The sequence below is a fragment of the Musca autumnalis genome, unplaced genomic scaffold (genome assembly GCF_047663935.1).
Source record: "Musca autumnalis isolate F117 unplaced genomic scaffold, ASM4766393v1 scaffold_1, whole genome shotgun sequence".
NCBI lineage: Eukaryota > Metazoa > Arthropoda > Insecta > Diptera > Muscidae > Musca > Musca autumnalis.
In genome coordinates, this window is record NW_027411644.1 from 17,618,198 (window position 1) to 17,637,734 (window position 19,537).

A 19,537-nucleotide genomic window follows, 5' to 3' on the forward strand; every position below is an offset into this window, starting at 1 on the left:
AGGACCCAAAATATCTAAAATCGGCTAAATATGCATATTGGAGGTGTAAAACCGCGAAATCTTCTGCTGGGTTTTTAGTAAATTAGAGATGAAGAAAGTTATTCGAATCGCCAGAGTCAAATCTATCTAAGGTACATTTACGTTCACAACTTTTGGTATGGTCTGTGTAGAGTATATATAGCTGAGTGCATATTGCCTCTTTATGTGTTTTGAAATAAGTTTAATATATTTTCTGCAAACCATGACATAAGCAGTATTAACGTTATTATTAATTTATAAAGCAATTAAATTATTATGATATTCAAAAATGTAAATTAGTATAATATTGCTTAAGACATCAATAATCATAAAGACCGGGGTCAAAAGCTTTTATGACTTTCTCAATTCTAATTACAATTAACAATTTATTATTAAAATTGTATAACGTAGGCTGTCTTTACAAATCCCAGGCGGATAATACATAATCCTGAGATATTTGGAACAAAAAACAAAAAGAAAATTCCTGGAAACATTACTTAATAATATGTAGTTGTAGTAGCTTTTCAACAAATTATATATGTATGTATGAATGTATGCACAGCTTGTATACATAGCTATTAATTAGTCATCATTATCTATATAAATGTCTACGGGTGGTTGGTTGGGTGGTTGGTATAAATTACAAAGAATCTCCTCTTAACATCAACTGAATAAAGAATGAAATGCTTCGTTGATATTTAATAAGTCTAATTAAAAGACAAGAACTGAAGAAGAAAGTGAAGTGAAAGCCGAAGAGTGATAGATAGAGAGCAAAAACACAATTTATTAGAAAAGCATGATGTACAGTTGGAAATATGAACTTTGCTGAATGTTAATTACTAATTAGTAAGAAATAAAAATATCAACACGATAACAACGACAAGAAATTTATACGTATATACAATGCAAATGTTGAATTTCTTTTTTGCTACTCCTTTGTATGAAATTAATGAGGAATGATTGGAGTAAATGAGAAATGAATTTCAATAAAAGATGAACGTGCGTGCAGTGCATGGGAAATTTCATTTCTATGTCGGCATTGGAAAACTTTTGGTAAAATATTTTACAATAACATACAACAATTTTTTGAAATTGCTTGCATTTTAGGCCAATTGCGTGGAATGCTAGATATACAGACAATACAAAATGCAAAAACCACACAAAAAATACCCGAGCTTTACGCCACGTTTTGCAACCATTTGTTGTGGCGTTTAAACGACCAGTGCTTTCAGTTAATAAAGCAATCTTCTGTGTGATTGTAAATATACTGTGTTAAATATAACATTATTTAGAGTATTATTTTTTTGGTTTCTGATTAAAATGTATTTTGTATTTCTTTACATTAGATCCCTAGGGCGTATGATTGTTATTACAATCTTTCTAATTTATAACAATCATACGCCTTGGGGTTCCAATGTAAAGAAATACAAAATATTAATAAAAAAATCAAAACCCAAAAGTTCAAGCACAAAAAATTGCATAACTCATCTATTTTTATAACATCTACCCTAATGCTCGTATGGAGGGTATAATTAAATTTGACATTCCGTTTGTAACACATCAAAATATTCGTCGGCACACATGCTACCTTTAACACCCGTTAAAGGTAGTGAGCTAAAATGTGCCGCGCGTTCACCCATAAGAACGTTAAAAACTTGGGGTTGGGCGCCGGGTTAGTAACCATCCCCTAAAAAAAGCATTCTACTATGAAAAAACAAAAGAAACGAAAAACAAATCTCTCTAAAGTTGACGACCTCCGCAAACGTTTTAAGGATCATGATCTGCGAATATGCACCTGGAATGTTCGCACTCTCTATAGAGAATGTGCAGTTTTCGCATTGGCAGATGTACTTGAAAAGTACAAGGCCGAAATACGATGGAATGGGAAAGGCGTCACAACAACACCTAAAGGTGACGCACTGTATTCTAGCTGCCATGACATAGAGCATGAGTTTGGTTGCGGATTTGTAGTTGGTCGGAGGTTAAAACACTTGGTCTCAAGATTCACTCCAGTGAATGAAAGCTGAAATTCTTCAACATCAGCTTTATTTGCGCTCATGCTCCCACTGAAGACAAGGACGAACAGACCAAAGATATATTTTACGAGCGCTTAGAAAAAACTTATGACCGTTGCCCTGCCCATGACATTAAAATCATTCTAGGCAATTTTAATGCCAAAATTGGAAAGGAGAATATCTTTGGCCCAACAGTCGGGAAATTCAGTCTCCACAGTGAAACATCTGACAATGGTATGAGGCTGATAGACTTCGCAGCGGCAAAAAAACATGGTAGTTAGCAGCACCAGATTTTAACATCTCGACATCCATAAGGGCACCTGGCTGTCTCCAGATCAGAAAACAAGAAATCAGATTGATCATGAGATTGAGTTCGTTCCGAGGAGCAAACATAGACTCGGACCACTACTTGTTGCAGCAAAGGTACGCACCCGGCTAAACGTAGCAAACAAAGTACGAACAGACACAACACGAAAGTTAGACATCGGTAAGCTGCAATCACAACAGATAGCCACAACATATTCCACTCAACTAGCCCAATTGCTTAATCAAAGCCCTCCTCATCCCGATAACATAACAACACAATGGCAAAATTTTGCCCACTCCATGCAAACAGCCGCAAAATCCATACTTGGATACCATAGACCTCCACCAAGGAATCCATGGTATGATCAGGAGTGTCGTGCTGCTACCGAAGAGAAAAATGTGGCATATAGGGCTACTTTACAATCAGTAGCGCACGAGAGAGATATCGGGAGAAAAGGAGAGAGGAGAAACGTCTTTTCCGCAGGAAAAAGAGAGATGTACGGGAACCAGAATGAAGTCCGAAAATTCTACCAAAGAGTCAAGCATCAAACTGATGGCTTTGGTACAGGCACAACCTCCTATTGAGACCAACAAGGTAATTTGGTACCAGATACAGATAGTATGCTCAGGATATGGAAATAAAACATTTTTCAAAACTGTTGGTATCCAATAGCAGCGAAGACGAAGAAGATACCACAGATCCAATCCCAGAAGACGGTATTGAATATATACCACCCGGCCAAGATGAGGTAAAAACAGCAATCAACCGGCTGAAGAATAATAAAGCAGCAGGAGCCGATGGCTTACCAGCCGAGCTGTTTAAAACCGGAGGCGACGCGCTGATAAGGTGTATGCGTCAGCTAGTTAGCACCATCTGGCAGGAAGAACACGTACCCGACGAATATAACCTGAGCATCCGGTGTCCCATCCACAAGAAAGGAGATAAGACTTTATGCTCCAACTATAGGGGCATAAGTCTTCTCCCTATCGCCTACAAGATAGTGTCAGGGTTATTGTGCGAACGAATAAAGCCCATGGTCAACGAAATAATTGGACCATACCAATGCGGCTTTAGACCTGGCAAGTCCACCATTGACCAGATATTTACCCTGCGCCAAATCCTGGAGAAGACCCAAGAGATGCATATCGACACATATCACCTTTTTGTCGATTATAAAGCAGCCTTCGACAGCCCGCTACGTTAAAAGGTATTCCAAGCAATGTCTGAATTTGGTATCCCCTCAAAGCTCATTCGGCTTTGTAAGATGACTTTAACTCTAGGCCCTCAGTTAAAATTGGAAAGAACCTCTCCGAACAGTTCAGTACCAAACGAGGTTTCAGACAAGGAGACAGCCTTTCGTGTGATCCCTTCAACATCCTGCTGGAAAAGGTCATACGAGAGGCAAACGTCAAAAGAAGTGACACAATCTACACCAATAGCCACATGTTACTTGCTTATGCTGATGATATAGACATCATGGGACGATCAGTAAAAGAAGAAACTGATACCTTTATGAAGGTCGAAGGAAAATCTGCTGAAGTGGGTCTGGCGGTAAACGGTGAGAAGACCAAGTTGATAGTGTCGACGGGCAATGTGTCTATTGAGCTGGGACCAACTGTGGAAGTTGGTTCCTATAATTTTGAGGTAGTAAAAGACTTCGTCTACCTCGGCACCGCCGTTAACACAACAAACGACATCAGTTGTGAAATAAAAGAAGAATTTTTTTTTTTTTAAATTTTTTGAAAACTTTGTTTTCTCAGGCTAAAAGGTCAGTTTCAGTGAAAATAAAGATTATTTATTTCATTTTCTTATCCGACGTTTCGCTGGTATTTTCCAGCTTCTTCAGGGATAATAATTTATTAAATCTGGCAACGACAATATGAAGTAAACAGAATTATAATTACATTTTGCTTTTATAAATTTCTAAGAAAAATTGGACTTACATTTAATCTTTCGTCAAGTTTTGCATTAAATTTTATAAATTTGCAGGTTTCTTTACACAACACAACAAATAAAATAATAAATAATTGCAAAAATAATCAAAAAATCAATGTAAATATCACAGCTTTTCTTAATACTACGGATCACAGGCATTTGAATTACAACTAAAATATTGCTATTGTATAAATTGCATTTGTGTTGTCTTTGTCTTCTTTTCTATTTATCGCAGATTCCATTTTTTGTTGTATCCTTAGGCTCTCTATTGTATATCTTTTATTCTCTATTCCCTCTTTATCTAGAATTCTGACGTTTTTGAAATCAGCTGAGTGATCTGTGTCCAAGCAGTGTTGTGCTAAAGCTGTTGTTTGTTTTTTCTTTTTTATGTCCGTACTATGCTCTGCTATTCGTGTGCCTAAACTTCGTTTTGTAGTGCCTATGTAAGATTTCCCACATTGCTCTTCTTCTTTTCCATTGCATTTTATTTCATAAACGACGTTGTTTTGATCTGCCTTTTCTATTTTATCTTTGGTGTTTGTGTACAGTGAAGAAATTGTCCGATATGCTTTGTGTGCTAATGATACTCCTTCCTCATTTATTAGTTGTTTCATTTGTTTAGTTTCAGTCAGCTTTGGAATATATTGGATACTGTAGAATTTTGTGTTGCCAGATGTGCTGCTTTTTGGTTCTTGATGGGATTGGGATTTTTTTAAGAGATTGTTTATTATTTTCGTCGGGTAACTATTTTGTTTGAGTAATTCCTTTAATTTTGTTATATTTTTGGTTTTGAATCGTTCATGGCTTAATGTTAATACCTTTTTTATGAGACTAGTGGCAGTATTAATTTTTTGTTGTAAAGGTTGTGTTGAGTGGAAATTTATTATTCTTCCCGATGAAGTGGGTTTCATATACCAGTCGGTATATAATTTATTTCCAATTTTATGAAGCCTGATGTCCAAGAACGGTATGCTGTTGTTTTCTTCTAATTCAATTGTGAATTGTAATTTTTTGTGGTAATTGTTTAATGTCTCCAAGATTCTCATTTCCTGCCCTCGTTTTATTATGGCAAACATGTCATCAACATACTTCGTCAAGAATTTAAAATGAATATTTTCTTTGTCAAGTTCTTCTATAATCTGCGTCAATAGTGTGTCTAAAACTATGTTAGCTATGGTTGGGGATAATGGATTTCCCATTGGCATACCATATATTTGAGTGTAGAAATTCCCGTCATATTTAAAATAGTTGTTATCGTTAAGACAAAATTGTAGAATTTTCAAGAATGTTGATTTTGGTATTTTTGTATTTTTTACGATCGTGTTCCACTGTGCCATTATATTTCTTATAGCTAGATGAATCGGTATGTTGGTAAACAACGATACCACGTCGAAAGATACCAAAATGTCATCATCGTCTATATTTAACTCATCTAACTGTTTTTTCAGCTCAATTGAGTTTTTTATGTTGTACTTTTCATTTATTATACATTTCAATATATTGCCAACGTGTTTTGATAGTTTATAACATGGGACTTCAACTGACGATGATATCGGTCTAAGTGGCATGTTAGGTTTGTGTACCTTTGGAAGTCCATATAATCTCGGGGCGTTTGCTGAGTGTGTGGTTAGCTTTAATTTTTCTTGTAGTGTTATTTGATTCTGTTTATATAGATCCAGTACTATTTTATTGTTTGCTCGTTGTAGTTTTTGTGTTGGGTCCAGTCTCATTATTTTATACGTAGTTTTGTCCTCTAATAGATTTTTCATTCCATCTTTGTACAATTCCCTGTACATTACGACAGTTTTGTTCCCTTTGTCAGCTTTGGTAATGATAATTTGATTCTTATGTCTCTTCAAAAATTGTTTAGTTTCCTCAATTAGAAATAAAAGAGACAAACATAAATATAAATAGCATAAAAGCAAATATATACAACATATCAAAAACGTTAAAATTGACAATGCAGACAGATGAATACAACAATTTTATAAAGCGACAACGCACTAGATACCGAATTCTTACGTTAAATGATAGAGAAAAACAAACATCAAAATTAACAAGACTGAAACAAAACGAAATGGAAAAATATGGCTTCAAGTTGAACGATTCATGGTTTGTAAATAACACAAACATAACATTCAGCTATGAGAGTATGTGGTTACTATCACTGGGTTCAAAATTTGCAATACCAATCAGCAACAACGACTTTTCGTCAATCAAACTTATCGCAGACTTAGAACAGTGGGTGCAAACATTAGCAGATGATAGAGAGAAAGAAATAACCAGAGTCAAAATCGCAAATAGAATATTAACATATAAGAGAACAACAAAAATAAGCCAAAAGGATAAGTTTATAATACGCATTTTTGAGGAAACTAAACAATTTTTGAAGAGACATAAGAATCAAATTATCATTACCAAAGCTGACAAAGGGAACAAAACTGTCGTAATGTACAGGGAATTGTACAAAGATGGAATGAAAAATCTATTAGAGGACAAAACTACGTATAAAATAATGAGACTGGACCCAACACAAAAACTACAACGAGCAAACAATAAAATAGTACTGGATCTATATAAACAGAATCAAATAACACTACAAGAAAAATTAAAGCTAACCACACACTCAGCAAACGCCCCGAGATTATATGGACTTCCAAAGGTACACAAACCTAACATGCCACTTAGACCGATATCATCGTCAGTTGAAGTCCCATGTTATAAACTATCAAAACACGTTGGCAATATATTGAAATGTATAATAAATGAAAAGTACAACATAAAAAACTCAATTGAGCTGAAAAAACAGTTAGATGAGTTAAATATAGACGATGATGACATTTTGGTATCTTTCGACGTGGTATCGTTGTTTACCAACATACCGATTCATCTAGCTATAAGAAATATAATGGCACAGTGGAACACGATCGTAAAAAATACAAAAATACCAAAATCAACATTCTTGAAAATTCTACAATTTTGTCTTAACGATAACAACTATTTTAAATATGACGGGAATTTCTACACTCAAATATATGGTATGCCAATGGGAAATCCATTATCCCCAACCATAGCTAACATAGTTTTAGACACACTATTGACGCAGATTATAGAAGAACTTGACAAAGAAAATATTCATTTTAAATTCTTGACGAAGTATGTTGATGACATGTTTGCCATAATAAAACGAGGGCAGGAAATGAGAATCTTGGAGACATTAAACAATTACCACAAAAAATTACAATTCACAATTGAATTAGAAGAAAACAACAGCATACCGTTCTTGGACATCAGGCTTCATAAAATTGGAAATAAATTATATACCGACTGGTATATGAAACCCACTTCATCGGGAAGAATAATAAATTTCCACTCAACACAACCTTTACAACAAAAAAAAATTAATACTGCCACTAGTCTCATAAAAAAGGTATTAACATTAAGCCATGAACGATTCAAAACCAAAAATATAACAAAATTAAAGGAATTACTCAAACAAAATAGTTACCCGACGAAAATAATAAACAATCTCTTAAAAAAATCCCAATCCCATCAAGAACCAAAAAGCAGCACATCTGGCAACACAAAATTCTACAGTATCCAATATATTCCAAAGCTGACTGAAACTAAACAAATGAAACAACTAATAAATGAGGAAGGAGTATCATTAGCACACAAAGCATATCGGACAATTTCTTCACTGTACACAAACACCAAAGATAAAATAGAAAAGGCAGATCAAAACAACGTCGTTTATGAAATAAAATGCAATGAAAAAGAAGAAGAGCAATGTGGGAAATCTTACATAGGCACTACAAAACGAAGTTTAGGCACACGAATAGCAGAGCATAGTACGGACATAAAAAAGAAAAAACAAACAACAGCTTTAGCACAACACTGCTTGGACACAGATCACTCAGCTGATTTCAAAAACGTCAGAATTCTAGATAAAGAGGGAATAGAGAATAAAAGATATACAATAGAGAGCCTAAGGATACAACAAAAAATGGAATCTGCGATAAATAGAAAAGAAGACAAAGACAACACAAATGCAATTTATACAATAGCAATATTTTAGTTGTAATTCAAATGCCTGTGATCCGTAGTATTAAGAAAAGCTGTGATATTTACATTGATTTTTTGATTATTTTTGCAATTATTTATTATTTTATTTGTTGTGTTGTGTAAAGAAACCTGCAAATTTATAAAATTAAATGCAAAACTTGACGAAAGATTAAATGTAAGTCCAATTTTTCTTAGAAATTTATAAAAGCAAAATGTAATTATAATTCTGTTTACTTCATATTGTCGTTGCCAGATTTAATAAATTATTATCCCTGAAGAAGCTGGAAAATACCAGCGAAACGTCGGATAAGAAAATGAAATAAATAATCTTTATTTTCACTGAAACTGACCTTTTAGCCTGAGAAAACAAAGTTTTCAAAAAATTTAAATAAAGAATTGAATAAGGTCGAAATAAAACTATTTACAATAAAGAAGAATTTTATTGACCAACAGATGCTACTTTGGCTTAAGAAAGCGCTTCAAAAACAAAGCCACAACTCGTCAAACAAAAATAACGGTTTACAAAACACTTATACCACCCGTGCTGATGTATGGTTCCGAAGCCTGTTACTTGCGAAGGCAGATAAGGTAGTGCTTGGCGTGTTTGAGAGAAAAATTCTTCGAAAGATCTACGGACCAATCTGCGTTGACGGTGAATATCGACGTCGAGCTGTATCTGCTATACAACGACATCAATATAGTTAAACGTATCGAGATGCAGCGATTGCGTTGGCTAGGCCATATCATAAGAATGAGCGAAGATGAATCCGCTAAAAAGACGTATAAATACGGACCGCTTGGCGGAGCACGCAGAATTGGCAGGTCAAGGAATAGATGGCGCAAAGAAGTGGATGAAGAGATGAAAAGGCGCGATATTCCAGAGTGCAAAGCAACAAATAGAGAGAAATGGAGATCTTTTCTTAGTTCGGTCTATGGAACAAATGTTCTGTAATGGGCCAGCTAAGTAAGTAAGTAATATTTTGTCCAAACTTAGTTTAAGTACGAAGATGGGTTATATCGTTCCAGTCCTTCCGGTACCCCCCCCCCCCCCCCCCTCCCCCCAATACAAAAGATCGAAAATGTTCGGAAAATTTGTGCACACGATAACTCTTTAAGGGAGTAACCGGTTTTGTCCATACTTTGTACATCGTGATATTTCTACCGGACTTATATGAGGTACTAATATGGACACAATCAGTCCACTGCATCGGGTACCTCCCAAACAAAATTTCGGAAAAGTTCAGTTTAGGGCCTGCTCTCGAACCACTTTGATTTTTGATGTAATAACTTGTATTCACTGCCCCCTTACGACGTTACAAGTTTCATCAGGACAAGTCCATACTTTCTGAAAAATAGCCTGAAAAGTGAAAAAACCCCTATTGCACCGTGTGTAGTGGTTGTAGCGCAAGATAACTCTCGAGAATAAGATAAGTCATATCGGTCCACTTCTTCAGGTACCTCCCCAGCAAAAGCTCAAAAATGTTCGGAAAAATTTTGCGCATGATAACTTTTTATAGGAGTAACCGATTTGGTCCATAGTTTACACATCCTAATATATCTACCAGATATAGATACACGGTGCGCCTTAACTAATTTTAAATGGAAGGTGCTGGCACCTGGGAAGTTTTTGCAGATTCTGAAACTACAATGCTCATGAGATGAGAAGTATCAAGAAACAAAAAAAATCCCCAGAGGGATTTTTAAATAAATCGCGATTTAAGTTCACATTTTTAGGGGTTCTTTAGGTTTTCACGATTTTGCTTGGGAACCGCGAGTCCTAAGTAAATGGGCCTAAAGAAAATATTGTAGCAGTGAAAATTCTCCACAAGATTGACCTTTATGATATTTTCGTAGGTTTTACCGTTTTTGAGATATAGAAGTTCAAATTGGGACAATTCAAATTGGGACAAGTCTCCTTATAAAACAATGTTATGACTGCAATTTCCCAACTTAAACGTATATATCTCAAAAATGGTACAACCTATAAAAAAAATAAATCAGCCAATCTTGTAGAGAATTTTTACAGCTACAAAATTTTCTTTAGTTCCACTTTTATCATGACTTGCGGTTTTTAAGCAAAATCTTGAAGACTTAAGATAAAAACCTAAAAATTTGAGCTGAACCTCTATATCTCAAAAATGGAAAACCTTCGAAAAAACCTAAAGGTCAGTCTTGTAGAGAATTTTCACAGCTACAACATTTTCTTTAGTCCCATTCCGATAGAACTTGCGGTTTTCAAGCAAAATCGTGAAAACATAAAAAATACCTAAAAATGTGAATAAATGTATATGCGAAATTATGTCAGTTAATTGAAACTCCAAACTTTTCCTATAGTCTTGCTTGGTAATCCCATTTTTCAATGTTCACAAATACTATGGTAAGTTTTATTCCTACATCATTAGTAATTGTTCTTCTATATCAGAAGATTTTATTTTTGATTTTATCATCAATTTTCAATCAAGTTTTTGACAAGTTGATGGTGGCTTAGAACGCTAAGACGCCGGCAACCTTGACACTCAGTTGTCGGAGACCCAGGTTCGAATCCCAGCCTGGCTCATGCTGAAATTATTTTTTATTTTTGCCTTATTAAGGCGAAGGCCATTTATAGTGATATTTAATTAATTCTCTTTCGAGTTGAGCTGTTAGGCCTTTAGAGAGATTTTTGTTGAAGCAACTTGCACTCAATGCCTCAATTACGAAGGTAAAAGTTTTTCCGCGCAGCCCACACTTCTTGAGAAAGCAGCCTGAAAGGCGTAAAAATCCCCTAGTCACCATATGCAGTGGCTGCAGAGCACGATATCTCTTGAACGGGACAAGCAATTTGGTCCAAACTTTGGATCTCCTAATATGTTGTCCAAATTTAGTTTAACTTCTAAAATGGTCCATATCGGTCCTCTTCTTAGGATACCTCCCCCACAAAAGTTCAACATAAGTACAGTTTAGGTTCTGTTCGAAGATCATTTGAAAATGTGTACCGGTGTTGTTCGTTGTGGTCCTGTTTACATATCTCAGGCAATATTGTTCCGATCGACTTTTTTACCACATATTCTATGCGCCTTCAACTATAAACCAATAAAAAATTTTCGATTTTCTGAAATTTACATGTGGGGGTCACGGCCTTAAGGTTTTGGCTGCTTGTTCTGCCAAATTTGCCGTAGATATACATTGCCTGTGCATTTTGTATATTTGTTTTAGTCCGTATTATTAGTAACGAGAAAACTTACGAACAAAAAATTGTATTGAAGGTTATGCTACATTTTTAATTCGATAGTTAGCAAATGTCTGTTTATATTTTCCAAGATTGCCATTTCCCCCATAGTGGTTGATTTCAAAAGGTCGGCGCGGTCGTGCTTTACGCCTTTATTACTTGCTTGATTTTATGTCGTCCTTTATCACGTAGTTGTGTCCGCATATGGTTAAATTTTTATGATATTTTATTTTATTTTTATTTTTTGCAGAATAACATATTTTGTGTGTTTCCGTACACAAAAACTTGTAAAAGTTTGCAGGTTCTGGTAAGGAGCAAGTTATTTTTCTACACTGTTTCAAACAACGCAGAGCGTTATTATTTTATCCTAGTTGGTAGTTTGCAAGTCAACTTTTTATTAATTTTATTTGTGGAACTAGAAAGTTTTTGATCCAATGACGGACGCTGGGAATTGGTCAATTTCTTCTTAAATTACACTGTACAACAAAATTGAACTTTTTTTAAATTACAAGAAACCCCGCATAGATTATGAAAGAAGGCCGAAAAAAGAAGACATTTGTATCAGTGTTTTGAAAGTTTACGTCGGGAAGTAACCTGAATAGGCGTGGCAAGTTCCGCCCATTTCTACAGGTTTTGAAATATTCGGCATCAGATTCCTTGGAATTCTTGCATTTTAGGTATAAAGTGTCTTTGGCAATATTACTGACAACAATGCGGGCTATCTTTTTATGAAAAAAATTAACCCTCATGCGAGTCACTAAAAGGGTATTTTTGGTCCATTTTTTCAAAAAAGTTTAAAAACTCCTTTCAATTGAGATCGTATCAAATCAAAATATTCTACAAAATTAATGAAATATGTATTTACAATATATATCAGGAAAATATATACATCAAATTTACCAACAAAACATCTAAATATTTTTTGAATAAATTTGTTTTGTTCTTTTTTTCGGGTTGATACATGAAAGTAACATACAATTTAGTTTTAGACGAAAGTTGTTAAAAGAAGAAATATTCTACACAAAATTTCACCGTAAGTCCCAGAACAAACTAGATATCTAAGTAAAATACTTCGTTAAGAAAATGGCGTTACAAAATTAGATATTATAGGTAGAAATTATTTATTAAACTTTTAGACTCTTAATTAAAATTTATTCCATACTGAGTCAAAATCTCCTAAACTACCTCACTTTTTGGGAGTTGTGTCAAAAGAAGAAATGTTCCAAATCAAATTTCATTATGAGTCTCTGAACAAAAGAAATTTGTAGCTATAATATTTAACATCTCCAGAAGCTTTCGCTTTTTATATATGATTTAGGACCATATTATACCGTTTTTATTCACATTTTCGTTATTTGAGATCACAAAGTATATTTTATTGAAGTTTTTTTGATAATAAATTCTTTCAGAAGATTATGCGTGCTTGATCCAAACTGTTTTTGAAATATCTATGGTGAGTATATATAGGGAAAATATTTGGGTGTTTTGTTGGCAAATTTGATGTATATATTTTCTTGATACATATTGTAAATACATATTTCATTTATTTGGCGACTTATATTAAAATTTGATGTAGAATATTTTTATCTTTGACGTCTTCTATCTAGAATGAAGTTTTGTGGGACAAAACTTAATAAACTCAGATGAAGTACAACATTACACTAAAACGTGATTTTACTTTTGGCAGATTCCTGGCTTTTAGGTACGATTTAGAGTTTTGGTATATTCGGGGACATATAGTAAAATTTTATGACAAATAATTTTGTAGAATATTTCGATTTGATACGATCTCATTTTAAAAGAGTTTTTAAACTTTTTTGAATAAATGGACCAAAAATACCCCTTTAGTGACTCGCATGAGGGTTATTTTTTTCATAGAAAGATACCCCGCATTGTTGTCAGTAATATTGCCAAAGACACTTTATACCTAAAATACAAGGATTCCAAGGAATCTGATGTCGAATATTTCGAAACCTGTAGAAATGGCCACGCCTATTTAGGTTACTTCCCGACTTCAACTTTCAAAACGCCGATACACGTGTCTTCTTTTTTTCGGTCTTCTTTCATAATCTGTGCAGGGTTTCTTGTAATTTAAAGAAAAGTTAAATTTTGTTGTACAGTATTATTCACAGTTTTGTTTTATTCTACCTTTTTGTTGATTAAAATTAAATGAATTGATCAATCAAAACACAGACCTCGAGCTTCATCAATTCATTTTATTTTAAATTATTCACATTATTTAATTTTGTTTTTTTTTTTTATTATCCTATTCCTTATTACTATTTTCATCATTAAGAGATTTACAACAGCTTCCTTAATAAATTACTTTATTTTGCATACACATGTACATACATATTTCTCATAGTACCCATGAACTATGATGTTATTGCTATTAATGTTTAAAAGAAACACAAAGGAAAGAAGGAAGAATGGCGAAATAAAACATTCAACAAATAATACTACCAAAACATGCAAATAGTGATTTTTTATGTGTTGTTAAAATATAATGTGCTATTTTTACACGAAAACATACAAACAAACATATAGAACAGAACCAAAAATATATATTTTTCTTACAAGACAGACGCCAGCATCAACCATCAGCCAGTAATGAACGGAGCAGCAGCATCCAACAAACCAACCAATAGAAAACATTACACAAAAATACACAAAATACCAAAATAACAGGGACAGTGGTTCAAAGTAATAAAGGGAAATAAACTTGGGGTTTTATAGGACAGGGATAGGTATTCTTTAAAGTGGCAAAAATGGCTTCTTATAGAAGACCAAGTGGTCTTCTTATAGAAGAAATATATGACTTCTTTAGGTAGATATGTTTTTCTACTACATGCCTCTTCCTTAAGAAGACCAATGAATCCAATTAAAGAAAAAAGGCTTTATATAGAATACCAATAGGTCCTCTTACAGTAGCCCAACAAGTCTTCTAGACCAATAGTTTCTTCATTAAAAGACAAATATGTAAGTCATCTTGAAGAAGATCAAAAAGTCTTTTTGTAGAAAACGAAAAGGTCTTCTACATATAACAGTATTATTACTTTGAACCACTGTAAATAAATAATGTTGTAGTAAATATGAATAAAACAACAACAACAAAAGATTACACCAAAAAATACCAATACATTGAATGTAATAATAACTGTGAGATAAAAAGAAGAAAACAAACTAAACAATAAAAGACAACAACAACAAGGGCAACACAGGAATTCTCAGACACAAGAAAAACAAAAAACCGAACACACATCAACAGAACCACGTAAAAAAAGACACAAAGTCGGGCGAGAATAGCACAACAGCCCCATAGAAGAAATATGAAAAAATGAAGAAAGAAAAGAAAATGAAAAAAGCCATTTAAGAATAAAGAAAAAAATAGAAACACATTTTGATTGTAGTAAATAAGTTTGAGTGAGAGTGGAATTGTGTGTATGTTTGAGTGTTTGTGTGTGTGTGCGTTTAAAGAACGTATGGTTTGCGTGGTTCGGAATGATGGCGATAAAAAAGTCAACAAAAAGAGACAGCAACGCAAATGCATGCAAACACACACTGGTACACACACATACATACACACTATCCAACACTCTCTCAAGACAAGGATAATGAACAAAAATTGAATTCTTTTTTTTTTTGTAGATTTTAATGGGAAACACATTTACGCACCAATTTTCTGTTGTTATTCCTTTGCAGCGGGGTTTAGCTATTGTTGTTATTGTTAGTAGTTATCCTTGTTGTGGTTATTATTATCCAAAACCAGCAGCGTTTTTTTTCTATAATGTCAAAAGCCGCTTAGTATGACTGGCAAAATGTTTCAGCTTAAGCTGATGGTTTCGTTTTTTTATTTGGCTGTAGTTTGTTTTCAGATTTCAATTAAGCATTTGTTTTGTTTTTTGTTGTTGTTTTTTATTGTTGCATTTATTTTATTTCAATATAACGTTTATTTTTTAATTCAATTATTTATTCACTTATTCCACGCAGCTTGGCAAATTCTCTTTAAATTTGCAATTTCATTGGTTTTCGCTTTGATTTTAATCGGTTTTCCAGCGGGAAAGAGGAGATGAGAGAGGGACTGCAACAGAAATATTTTTAAATTGGCAACAATTTGCATAAATTATTTAATTAACTAATTGTTGGCAATTAATTTTTCTATTAATTGATTGCAATATTTTCTGGGATATATATCACAAAGAGATTATTTGAATGAAATGTTTTTCAAAGTGCCAGTCGGAAAAAGGTTTCAAATAACTTCAAAATAGGTTTTAAGGTATATGGAGGGTGATCCCTAGTGAAAATAATTAAGGACGTGAAATTCATGATAATAAAACAATAAAAGAGAATGACATCATTCTGTAACTCTAATTATCAATGACATGTTAATGAATAAATTCGTTTATTAACCCAAACTGCCGTTAAGATAATGACTTACACATAAATATAATAATAAAATAACAACCACCTTAGTGGGTAACGTCCTAAAAATAGTATGCCCCAAACAATTTTTCCATGGAATTTTCCTACAAATTTATTAATAACAGTATGACACAAAAAATCAGGGGATCTGATGTAACAATTCGGGTTTTCTAGAGTCAATGGAATACGAAAATACCTTTGGTCACTTCATAAATTGATTTTATCATGGTAAGTGTAGTTAAAAACGAGGTTTCTTAGATTCGGTTCAAATTTTGGGTATCGAAATATTTTGTCCAGATTTGATTTAAGTTCGAAGATGGACCATATATACGGTGACCAACCGTACTCTATTATAGAGTACAGTACTCTATTTCAGGCGTCCGTACTCTATTTATTTAACGTACTCTATTTGTCCTCTATTTTCATTGGACGTACTCTATGTCCTCTATTTTTGATTTGTTTTACGAATACATGGATTACTCGTACGTATGTATTCAACGTATTCCTACGAATTCAGAGAACCCCAGGCCGAAACTAATTTTTTTCTGTTGATTTTAAAACTTTGAAAGGTAAATTTTTATAATAGCAACATTATTAAGCACCAAAAAACTATTTTTCATGAATTTATACAAGAAATTTCCAAAAGTTTTTAGATTTTTTTTTCATTTGAAAGGTCACTCCTTGGTCTACTTTCGGAATTTTTTGAAATTTTTCTGAAACACTGTTTTTACTGAAGCAGCTTGCGCTGCTTGCTGTAGCTCGAAAACAAATAAACCTATCGGCATATAAGTTTATTTCCTTAATAATCTTTTCGTTAAATGGTGAACTGTCAAGCCAAAATTGAAAACTGAATAGTTTTTCGCTATAAAGCCATTAGCAAAAATAAAAAATCTCTCGCTTAAGGACATGCTTTTTTAATACAGAAAGATCGGATCATCCGTTTTCGAGCTACAGGGGCACCGCTTTCAGAATGCGTTTAAAGTTTTTTCATAAGTAGTGAATTATGGCCTATTTCTCTAAGACGACTCGAATTCAAATTCGTTCGAATTACTACCAAACTCGATCGAAGTTGTAATCGAATCGTCCTAGTGAAACAGGCCATACATATCTCAGACAATTTTTGTCAGATCGATTATTAATTTTTTAATATTTTATCGATACTAAAGATTTAGCCAATAGAAAGTTCCACCTTTTTTTAATTTTGCAAGTGGCTTTAACTCCTTAAAATTAGTCAATTTTTTGTTAATGTATCTCAAAATTCCTGTCCTCTTTTTTGCCTGTAACTGTGTATATGTACTCTATGTGTATATGTACTCTATTTTCATCCAAAAATATTGGCCACCGTAACCATATATGTCCACTCCTTCAGGTACCTCCCTCACAAATGTTCAAAAATTGTCGCAAAACTTGTGCGCACGATAACTCTCGAAGGGAGTAACCGAATTGAACCAAACTTTGCATACGGTAATACTACCTAAAGGCATACATCAGGTTCGAATATGGATTATATCGGTCCACTGCTTTAGGTACCTCCCACACAAAATTTGAAATAAGTTCAGTTTAGTGACACCTCACGAATCGTTATGAAATTTTACGTAACAGGAAGTTCGTGCGGGCCCCGTTACGTCATTGTATTTTTTTTCGAGGGCAAGTCCATAATTCCCGAGATAATGGCGCATAACCTCAAAAAAAAAAAAACGCTGCACTATGTCGCGAGTTCAAATAAACGGTGGCCAAATATAAAAGGAGTTGGCGTTTGCAGATGAATTTTGGTATAAATACTTATAGTTCACTGACAATGTCGAGAGCCAAAAATTGGGAAGGTCGGTCCACGTTTTGGGATAGTCCCCATGCAACGGTACTTCTTAATGTTTCTATATTTTGAATATTTTAGCTAAAATTATCAACCAAATTGGTTGAATTTTGAGATGCGGGGTTTTCAATTTACAAAAAACTTTTCCTATAAAAATTATGGACATAGGTCCACGTTTTGATATAGACCCCATATAACGGTACCTCCCGATTTTCGGAATTTTGAAGATTTTACATATGTTTCACGCCCAAACACGCCGAAGTTTTGCATTGATGGTTCCCAATGGACCAAAAAACTTTTCTGATAAAAATTATGTACATAGGTCCATGTTTTGATATAGCTCCAATAGAACGGTATCGCCCGATTTTCGGTATTTTTTTTTTTTTTTTTGAAGGTTTTAGCCACATTGAACAACCAATGTAGGTGATATTTGGTATTTAGTCTTCGCCAGGTCTTGCGAAATATTTTTACAGAGAATTGTTGATATTGGTTCACGTTTTTATATAACCCCCGTGGATTTTCGGGTTTTTAAGGTTTTAGCCACATTATCCACCCAAAATTACTGGCATTTGGTATTCAGTCTTCATATATTTTTGTGAATTTATTGAATACATCAAAGTTTTGTCTTCAAATAAGAGAATTTTCCTTAAAATTTTTTTGACCGATTATGGTCAATTAACGGCACATTTTTTGTTAAAAATCGAAATTTTTACTTTGTATTCTTTTCCTTGACGTTGTATTCTTATACTTTTTGAGATAATGGCCCTGGAGTTTCAAAAAATCTGCCGGCACTAACTAAACTTGGTTGTGCCTAACATAACACTTGCGTACATACTTGGATTACGTCCAAATATGGAACGTACATCGTTGCACTCCTTTGGGTATCTTCCACACAAAATTTGGAACATGTAAAGTTTACGGGTTTTTATACCCTCAGCTAACAAGGGTATATACACTTTCATGCGGACAAAATGTCACCCATCGAAATAACGGTTTTAGACCCCAAGTATGTTTAGACGAAATGTGTTTCAGACAATTTGGAGTCGATTTAGCAATGTCCGTCCGTCTGTCTGTCTGGCTGGCTGGTGCGCACGATAACTCTCGAACGGATGAGCTGATTTGGTCCAAAATTTGGCTTTCGTAATATTTTGTCCAAACATAGTTTAAGTTCGAAGATGGGTTATATCGGTCCACTCCTTCCAGTACCTCTCCCACAAAAGTTCGAAAATTTTCGGAAAATTTGTGCGTACGATAAATCTTGAAGAGAGTAACGGATTTGGTCCATACTTTGCAAATCGTGAAACGTCTACCAGACTTAGATAAGGCTCCAATATGGACTCAATCGTTCCACTCCTTCGGGTACCTCCCACACAAAATTTCGGATAAGTTCAGTTTAGGGCCTGCTCTCGAATCACTTTGATTTTTGTTGTAACAACTTGTATTCACTGCCCCCCATACGACGGTACAAGTTTCATCAGGGGCAAGTCCATACTTTCTGAGAAAATAACCTGAAAGTTGCAGAAAAATCCCTTTGACACCGTGTGTTATGGGTGGAGCGCAACATAACTCTCGAACGGATCTGTCGATTCGGCCCAAAATTTGGCCTTCGCAATATTTTGTCCAAACTTAGTTTAGGTTCGAAGATAAGTTATATCGGTCCACTCCTTCCGGTACCTCCCCCACAAAAGTTCAAAAATGTTCGGAAAACTTGTGCGCACGATAATTCTGGAGGAGAGTATCGGATTTGGTCCGTA

The 19,537-nt window shown here is 34.2% G+C and overlaps 1 protein-coding gene across 24 annotated transcripts in view; it reads right to left on the reverse strand.

Annotated features, from left to right (window-relative positions):
- Positions 1-19,537, reverse strand: part of LOC141394267 (uncharacterized) — a 187,728-nt gene that overhangs the window by 156,113 nt on the left and 12,078 nt on the right. For 23 of the 24 annotated variants that reach the window (XM_073968423.1, XM_073968500.1, XM_073968589.1 and 20 more), the window contains exon 2: positions 15,224-15,629. The exons of the other annotated variant lie outside the window; for it this stretch is intronic. The gene's annotated coding sequence lies outside the window, so the exon portion shown is untranslated. The remainder of the gene's footprint in view (positions 1-15,223; positions 15,630-19,537) is intronic. 24 annotated transcript variants of the gene reach the window in all.